We start from the raw sequence: 10,438 nt of genomic DNA, 5'->3' as shown, positions 1-10,438 counted from the left end.
TCATAAGGATTTGGTTTCTTTTTTAGAAGAATTAGGGTTTGTAACTTACATAAAGGCCTGGTTGCGATTTATAAATTCATCCACTATCGTGTGTTAATTAACTAATAATTTAAAAGTATTTTGGAAACATGAGATTCAAGTGTGGAGTAAGAAGTAATATAATTTACTCCTCCACCTGAGTTTGCAGCTGCTATGGTGAAGCCTTGCTCTTAATTAGTATCTAATGTACGATACTGTCCCTATTCGGGCAAGGCTCACTCGTCCCTTGGCTCTGATACCATCTTAAATTTTAGGTAGATTAGCCATGAACCCACCACTCCAACAACACCGATATTGTCCATATTCGGGCAAAGCTCACCTGTTCGCACGGGGCCAATGGGGACCCACCCATTCACGTGGCATATCTTGACCTACGTGGAGCCAAGTCGGGGCTCACCCGTTCGTGCGGGGCCAAAGGGAATCCATCTGTTCACGTGGCAGTATGGGCCTGTCCACTGGCTCTGATACCATCTTAAATTTTAGGTAGACGGGCCATGGGCCCACTCCAACAACACTGATACTGACCCTATTTGGCCACTTGCTCAATCCGTCAAGTGTGTGGTTTTAATACAAAAGGCCTCGATGCAAGTTAGAGAGAGGTATTTCTATTTAAAGGGCTTGTTCTCAAGCCTTCTGGTAGAGAAGGGTATTTCTATTTAAAGGGCTTGTTCTCAAGCCTTCTGGCCGATGTGGAACAAATGAATTCTAACAATGATAAGGTTGTGGCGGCATACTCAAGTTTTTTTCCTTCTTAAAACTCTAACTCTATTTTTTACATGCAGATTTTGTGTTATATAATTTTTTTTCTAATTCTATTCTTGAAAACGCATGAAACATTAATCTGATGCTTTTAGAATTTAGGTTAAATATTATTTTCTACGTATTCTATTTCCAGAGTTTGCTTTTAAAATATAACCTACTAAAAACATATTACACTTATTAATGGATGTGTAAAACGAAAACCTATTCTGCAAAATGTGACCAACACAAACCCTTACACTACAAAATTAAACAATTTGCGCGACGAGGGAGCTTTTGTCATGCAAAGTATTCTTAGGTCGCACAAAAACTATGGCGACCAGCAAATCGTCACGCATATTTTGTTGCGCAAAGGTCGTGAAAAAAGACATTGCGCGATAAACAATTTCAAATTCATCATGCATCTAAACAATTGCGTGACGCTTTACTACTCGTCGCGCTAAAGTTATACGGACAAAGCCTTTCGTCGTACGATATAAAAGGGTACAAGTGCGCTTTGTGACGAGAAATTTCTGGGGACGTCATGAATTTGTCTTGAAAAAATTTGCACGATGAAAAATGTAAGAGGCCCGTGGTAATGCGCAACGAAGTAGGTAAGACGCGCTTAATTTTGCGTGACGACAGTCGGCGTCATGCAAGTACAATTTTTAATAAAAAAAATTAAATAGAATAAAAGGAAAATTTTAAAAAAAAAATTCATACTAATGAAAAAAAACAAATTAATGAATAAAAAATAATTTTTATTTATAATATAAATAAAAATGTATGTAAAAATATAAAATTTTAAAAGAAAGCGGGAAACTAAACTATGAAAAAAAAAGCAGAAAAATCTATAGGCAAGTTGTTCGGTGGTGCTTCGTAATCTTGCTACTGGTAAGGGGTGGGGTTGGGGACGGGGTCGGAGGTCGGAGGTCAGAGGTTGACAGGCCTGATTGCTGTGCATGCTCGGTGTGGAAGGGCTCTGAGGGTGATGGTGCAGAAAAACCAGGGAGACATATTTCGGAGGAACTGAGGGCTTGTATAAGCATTGACATTTGAGACTTGTACGATGCCAACTCACTCCTCAGGCCAGCGACTTCTTGTGTTAAAGCCATAACCTGGCCCTTTGACTGCGAGGATGACGAGGCTCCACTTTCCTACCGCCTGGCATTTCCCATCCCTCAACAATATGTCCCTGGCCTCCGACCGAAAGTCTGGTCCAACGTCTCAGTCAGGATGTGAAACCCTGCATCCTCAGGGGGATCCACAGACTCGATCAACGTGTCCAAGAGAAGCTGGGAGGTGAACTCCTAAAGCACCAACTGACTCTTCTCCACCATAGTCTCCTGTGAAAACAAAACATGGATTATTAATAGAAAACAATTTGAAATAATTAGTATAAATGTTTAATGCATAAGAAATTACATACATGAAAAGACTCGGCCAACTCATCCCCAGGCCGAACATAAACATCAGCAAAAACGTTGATCTCCAGAAATTTTGAACCCTCAAGAAATCGAAAAAGATAAGGAAAATGTTAGTACGAAAAAAAATAATTTATTAGCAACATTTTAAATTTGGAAATGAAAGATGTAATATATACCTTCCGCTGCACCTCCATCTTATAGGAGAAATGCCTCGAACCCGAATGGTGGAGAAGAGTCTTCTTCTCCAGATTGATCTTGTTCGCCTTCGCTTTTCTTCTGTTATACAAAAAATAAACGTATTAGTTGTAATACTTAAAGAAAATTAAAAAAAATAATAATAAACATTAGTAAAAAATAAAAAAAGTAAAATGAAAGAAGTTGTAATTAAAAACGCACCACATAGCCCGCCTCTTGAAAATGACCACAAAGCCAAATCCAACTATCTTGTCGGTCTTCAAACGCCTTCGGGCAACCCTCCCTGAGAGCAACCTGCGGATCATCAAACTGCTGAAAATATTGGTGCAGGTCACTATTCCATTGCTTGTAGCGTTCGGAGAAGAGCCGATTGAGGTACACCAACATGTCCTCCAAATTGTAGTTTGTCTACAATGTAACAAATATTATGAAAGTATTAGTAATAAAAGATAGTAATAAATATAAATATATAAATTTTACATGAAAAGCATTAAAAAGGTGACGTTACTTATGGACAATTGATTGCGCACCGTGTTCTTCGTCTTCTCCGACATCACCTTCCAAGACTTCCACCGCATAGGGCAAAAGGTTCGCACAACATGCCCAATATCGTGGGCCAATGCACTATGCTGCTTCGCCGTTGGTGCTTCCCGATGTCGCTCATCGTATCCGATTGGGATACGACCGTTGGTCACCCGGGTGACCTTTGCCTTCTTCAATTGCCGACAAGGTCCCCGGGTGTTTTTCTTCGCTACAAAGAAATGAAAAAAAAAATCATTAACCCAAAACTAATAACAAATCCTACTAAAATTTCGTCATAACCTCCCCTATAATTAAAACATTTCCCAAAACTCTGAAAATAACATAAACAATATACGTATCCAACACAATGATCACAACAATTTGATAAAAGGTTTGGAACGATGACAACTTTTTAATCCTTACATGACATAACTTAACAAATTAAACCTAAAATAACAAAACTTAGTTAACATGGGAATGAGGGAGTGAATTAGGATTGTATACCTGGCCGTGTATCCAATGCATCGGTTGTGGATCTTGATGGCGGCATATGGTCCGTAGTGCGGGGGCACCGGTGAGTACGTTGGGCGCTAACAGGTAGTGCCACCGAAGAAGTTGACAATGCCTGCACCTGTGGGACGAGAGGACCAACTGGGTCAACCGGATTGACCGGCCTATGGTCCATCTCTGCCGGAGCAATGGCGGCAATAATAGGTGTAATCGTCGGACTAGGTGAAGGACTCATCACCCTCCGAGTTCTAATGAGGTGTGACATCTACAAAATTGGAAATCAATTTGTTTCGTACACAAAGATTTAACTTACCGTACATATGCTAATAATTTCAATTTAAATTTAAAACGAAATTTAAAAACCCAAATTAAAAAACCCTAATTGTAAACCCAATTCAAGTTTGGCAGAAACAAAACTTAAAACTGATATACTATACACAAACTAATCAATTCATATAGGATATACACCCAACAATTATAACTTATAAGAAGAAACTAGCATAAGGGAGTAGCTGGAGGCAAAATCATAGCCTATGATTGGTCTACCACTATTACAGGTTTAATTGGTCTACCACTAATTTATATATGAAGAAGACTTGGAACTAAAACTTCACCTATCAGCTACTAATTAAGCACACTAATTTATTGCTAGCCACGCATGATGTAAAATGGCATTGTTAAATAATTCTTGGGTTTTTTATAATCTAACTCATCATGTTGAGCTCAATGCTGGTTAAAGTGTTTAATTTGAAAATATACAATTCTAGCTTGAGTTTTCACTAAAATATATGTTATCACATTTTATCTAAAAGCAACTTCTCTATTTTTTATTTTTTTAAATATTATCATTAAGGAGAGGGAGGAATGTTTGAAACTATACATCGTACTCCACTCTCTGAAACCGGTATCTTGGATCTTCCAGCTTAGACCTTGTCGCTCAACTAGTTTGTTAGCCAGAAACCCATCTGGAGAACCTCGGACCTGCCTTAGGACTACCAACATAATATTCATACAAAAATGATCCTCATTTTAAAAATTTGAATGCAAAAATGCTATGGACTCTTAGTCAAATGCTCTTACATTCTATATATGTCCTCAATTTTGCAATGTGACCTCAAGAAGAATTTCATTTTTGAAGTCCCAAATAAAATGAAAACTTAAAACTTAAACAAGGTAGCAAAAAACTTTCAAACAGATTTTAGACAAGTATCTTGCATGTTTTTCAACTTTTTATTTTTATTTTTTAAATAAAGCAAAAATTTAAAATGATTATCGAACAAGTCTCAACACTCCACCCAATTGGTATAATAACAAAGTTAGTTATTAATTCACATAGTTATTTTGTAGTCTTTTCTAGATAGTCCATGTTAACACTATGCTTATAGAGCTAGAACATGATAATAATGCAATCATATCCCCAGAAACTTTTTTACATTAATCTCTACAAGTTAACTGATAAACTCCAACAAAACATAGTACAAAGAATAGGAAAACACAGTTAATTGATAATAATGCATCTATTTATTTATAAGGGTAAAAGACTGTTTACTACCCTCATGATCGTGGTTTTCAACATTTAGTACATCAAGTTTTTTTCATCTCAGAGTCATACCTAAAGTGTAAATTTTGGGATAGCCTCATACATCCGTTAGTCAAACTGTTAAATCTACTGTTAATTGTGGCGTGGCGCCCATGTGGACAATAACTGAGCGCCACGTGTCATCCACATTTTTTTTTCTTCTTTCTTCTTCCTCCTTCTTCTTCCTTCTTCTTCTTCTTCTTCTTCTTCTTCTTCTTCCTCCGACTGCAACTTTTTCTTTTTTTTTCTTCCTCCTTCTTCTCATTCTTCCTTCTTCTTTCTTCTCCTTCTTCTTCTTCTTCCTCTGAATCTGGGGAAGATAAAGGTTTGTTTTGTTTTTTTTCTTCTTCCTCCTTCTTCCTCCTTCTTCCTTCTCCTTCCTCCTTCTTCCTTCCTCATCTTCTTCTTCTTCCTCCGAATTTGGGTCGCAGATTCGGTTTTTCTTTTCTTTTTTTTTCTTCTTTCTTCTTCTTTCTTCTTCCTCCAACTGCAACTTTTTTTTTTCTTCCTCCTTCTCCCTTCTTTCTTCTTCTTCTTCTTCATCTTCCTTCTCATTCTTCTTCTTCTTCTTCTTCCTCCGAATTTGGAGAAGATGAAGGTTTTTTTTTTTTAAATATATATATATGTAATTTTTATTTATTTATTTATTTTATAAATATTTTTTTTAATTGTCACGTGGATGACACGTGGCGCCCAATCATTGTCTACATGGGTGCCACGTCACAGTTAATGGGAGACTTAACAGTTTGACGAACGAATGTATGAGACTGTCCTAAAATTTACACTTTAGGTATGACTCTGAGACGAAAAAAACTTGATGTACTAAATGTTGAAAACCACAAAATATGAGGGTAGTAAACAGTCTTTTACCCTATTTATAATGTAACATATTGAAGTAAAACCTTGGCTGAAAGAGTATAAACAAAACAACACGTCAATGCACTTGTACCAAACAGAAAGATTAATATCAATATTGTTTGAATGCGAGGGAGCAGGATCACAATAGACTGATTTTTTTTCTTCTTTTTTTTAACTAAAAAGTGAAAGAAAAATTTGATCGATGAAAAAGTTTGATCAGAATTATATACACATGGTAGGATTTCTATCAAATTATCGGTATTCATGTCTTGGATTTGTATTTTTATATATTACAGAATGACTTGCCATGTTAATGCATTTGTTTCTGAGGTACATATATCAATTTTCTCCCCTTTTTTCAATCAAGAGCGAGACAAGGCTCTAATTCTAATTCCACGGCCCTAATTCTAACCCTTTACTTGAAATTATAAAACCCCTAATTTAAGAACCCTAATCTAACCCCCAGTGAACCACCCTAAATCTAACCCCATTTGAGAACCCTAAAAACTCTAATTTAAGAACCTAAATGTAACCCCCAATTTATGAACCCTAAATCTAACCCCGACTGCCCTAATTTTAACCCCCAATTTGAAAAAGAAAAAGAAAAAAAACAAAAAAAACCCTAATTAAAATGGTCAAGAAAGAAAATTGAAAATAAAAACTGAAGAGGAAATTACCTCTTGAAGACGAAGACGCGACGACCGGAGAGAGGGACGGAGAGACAAGGTGAGTGAATGAGAGATAGATGGAGATACAGAGGAAGGAGAGAGAGAGGGTATCTATAACATCCCACATCGACCAACGGAGAGGGGGTGATGTGCCTTTTATGTACATGCCCACCTCCCTATAGCACGAGGCCTTTTGGGAACTCACTGGCTTCAGGTTCCATCGGAACTCCGAAGTTAAGCAAGTTCAAGCGAGAGCAATCCCATGATGGGTGACCCACTGGGAAGTTCTTGTGTGAGTTCCCAGAAACAAAACTGTGAAGGTATGGTCGGGGCTTAAATCGCACAATATCATGCTACGGCGGAGCCGAGACTGGGATGTGACAGAATGGTATCAAATCCACTCTGCTGTGTGGTGTGAGTGTGCCGACGAGGACGTCGAGCCCCTAAGGAAGGTGGATTGTAACATCCCACATCGACCAATGGAGAGGGGGTGATGTGCGTTATATGTACATGCCTACCTCCCTATAGCATGAGGCCTTTTGGGAATTTACTGGTTTCGGGATTCTTATTCTATCACATCACAGTCTCAGCTCCGCCGTAGCATAATATTGTTCGCTTTGGGCCCCGACCACGCCTTCACGGTTTTGTTTCTGGGAACTCATATGAGAACTTCCTAGTGGGTCACCCATCCTAGGAATGCTCTCGCCCGTACTCGGTTAACTTCAGAATTTCGATGGAACCCAAAGCCAGTGAGTTCCCAAAATGCCTCGTGCTATAGGGAGGTGGGTATGTACATATAAGGCACATCATCCCCTCTTCGTTGGTCGATATGGGATGTTACAGCATCATGCGGGGAAAAAAGGAAGAAGAGGGAAGTGAGGGGACAAAGGAGAGAGACGGGGTTAAAAATATAGAATCTTGCGCGACGGAGGCTATGTCTCGCAAGGCTAAACAATCGTCGCGCAAGTTTTTTAAAATTTCCCCCCAAAAAAAAAGATCCTTGATTGAATTTTCAGGCACTTGAGCGACGAATACATATATTTCGTCGCGTAAATATATGTATTTGTCGTGCAAGTGCCTGAAAATTCAATACTCCCACGTAAAATTAAAACGCTTGCGCGACCAAAAATTGTTATGCTTCGCGCAATTATGTTTTAAAATGATTTTTTTTAATTTTTTAATTTTGTTTACAATTTATTATAAAATACAAATAAAAAAATTTATTTACAAGGTAATTCACATATAAAATAGGAATCATTCATACCATTGTGTCCATCACTCCATATAATGCATTAACCATTTTGTGTGTTTTACAAAAAAAGTTACAAATAAATTGCCTTAATCTTCATCCGAACTAGAATAACTTTCACTTTCGTCGCTATCATCATTTTCAGTGTCCCATTCCTCATCATCGATAGGTACGTCACCATCATCGTTTATGCACACTGGACCATCGTATCATGGAAGATTACCAAGGTCAATTGTGATCGACTAAATCGGTATTTCGATTAAAGATATGGTTCTTGGATAAGATTAGTATCTCAAAGTGTTTCCGTACCACTTTCCATCGAAGATTCAAGACGTTGGTCAACAACATTGTCGATGTCGTCATAAGTATGGTCTTGTTCTGGTATAGCATACACGTTCCTATGATCCATCTTCTGAACTACTTTCCAACCCTTCCCGGCTTTAGGGTCATCTAGATACACAATTTGTTTTGCCATGGCTGCTAAGATGTAATGGTCGTCATCGTACCAAGTTTTTGTAGTGTTCACTGATAGTAATCCATGATCTCTTTTCACACTTCCATGCCTATTTGGGTTTGTATCAAACCATCGACACTTAAATAGGATCACTTGGCACCGGTCTTTGTAAAGAAATTGCACCACATTTGTTAGTTTACCATAGAATTCAATGTCAGTACTTTCGCCTCCCCAGGGGACATAAACACCTTTGTTTTGCATACACAACTTGTCATCTCATGCACCCGCTAAGAACTTGACGCCGTTGACATGGCAACCTGAGGACAATTCAACGCAAATCAATTCGAACGCCAAGTTATATAACTCTTCACTATACGCAGGGGAATTCGATGCTTTCAGTTGATTCACCTAATATTAGACAAACATTTAAATTTGTTAGCTTGAGCAAATTAATTGATACAATATATATGTCCAATACAAGATACTTCAAACTTACATATTTGAGAAACCACTGTGGAAACAATTCACTATGTTTCTTGGCACACAAATGTGAATGATGTGCCTGCTTCATCATAATTTCATGCTCATCTAGGTATGACAGTGTCTCATCACAATTGTTGAGTACGAACCAATGTGCTACCTCCATGTCCTTCTTGGAAAACGACTCGCCACAAATCGGATCTTCGAATGGTTGAGTGATTTGGGCAAAAACTGAAAGTTTCTCAGTTCTCACACCCCCGTCATTATTGCTAGAAGGATGATTGAAAGTTGTCTCAACATCCTTCAAGTACATTCCACAAAATGTAAGCGCCTCATATGCCACTTAAGCTTGTATAATGGATCATTCGGGCTTCATTTTGTTTCGTACACTTTTCTTCAAATCTTAGAGAAGCCTACCAAAATAAAATGATATGATACACATATTACTAATCATAATATATTTAATATTGATTAATAAAAAAGACAAGGAATATATACCTTTCTATTGGATCATCCATTGAAAGTTGACAGGTCAAGCAAGCAATGCCTCCTCTGGTAAGTGAACCATCACGTGTATCATACTTGTGAAGAAAGCTGGAGGAAATATCATCTCAAACTTGCATAGAACTTGCACAATGACATGGCGCAACTGATTAACGTCCGTTTTTCATAACATTTTTTACGTCAATTGCGAAAAAAAAAACTGGACAACAACATGATTGGCTTCACTACATCGGCTGGCAAGAGATGTCGAATAGCCATAGGAAAGTATATGTTGTAGAACCACATGACAGTCATGACTCTTTAGGCCAATTAATTTACCCCTGTCAACGTTCACGCAACGTGCGATATTTGAAGCATACCCATTAGGAAACTTTACAAACGATAAAAACTTTAAAAATTCTCTCTTGTCATTCGGTTTCATTGAAAAAAAAAACACAAGGAGCAATATCCAAATGGTTAATATGTGTAGAAGGTTTGGTTCTATCGACATTGGTTTCGAAATGAGCAATATCCAAATGGTTAAGCTGTTCCAAGGCAATTTATCATATGTGCGCACACCGTGTGTCCGTAAATCTTTTAGCTCATCCACCAACAGCCGTAAGTATACATCGATTGACCTACCAGGATCCTCAGTTATCAATAGAGTCATAATCATGTATTCGTTTTTCATACATTTCCATGGCGGCAAATTATACGGAAATAGGAAAATCGGCCAAGTACTGTGATGTTGGTTTAAAACCCCAAACAGATTAAATCCGTCAGTGGCAAGTCCTAATCTAACATTACGAGAATCAGCAGCAAAATCAGGGAACGTTCAATCGAACTCTTTCCATGCCTCTTTATCTGCAGGATGCCTCAGGACATCGTCATCAACCTGTTTTTCCTTATGCCATCCCATGTCCGTGGCAGTATGCGTTGACATATACAACCGCTGCAACCTAGGCTTCAAAGGCAAATAACGCATGACTTTTTGTGGGATCTTCGTTGATCTATTCTGAGATGTCATTTTGAACCACGACTCATTGCATACAGGACATTTATCCAACTCTTTATTCTCCTTATAGAACAATACACAATTGTTTTTTGCAAGCGTGAATTTTTTCATAGCCCAATCTAAAACCATTCAACACCTTTTGAGCGTTTCTATGGTCATTCGGCAAACAATTGTGATTTGGTAGCATTCTCTTGAAAACCCGCAAAAAATAATCAAAACAT

This window comes from Malus domestica, chromosome 17 (assembly GCF_042453785.1).
Source record: "Malus domestica chromosome 17, GDT2T_hap1".
In the NCBI taxonomy this organism is placed as follows: domain Eukaryota; kingdom Viridiplantae; phylum Streptophyta; class Magnoliopsida; order Rosales; family Rosaceae; genus Malus; species Malus domestica.
The sequence above is the reverse complement of the archived record's forward strand: the minus strand, read 5'-3'. Positions refer to the sequence as shown.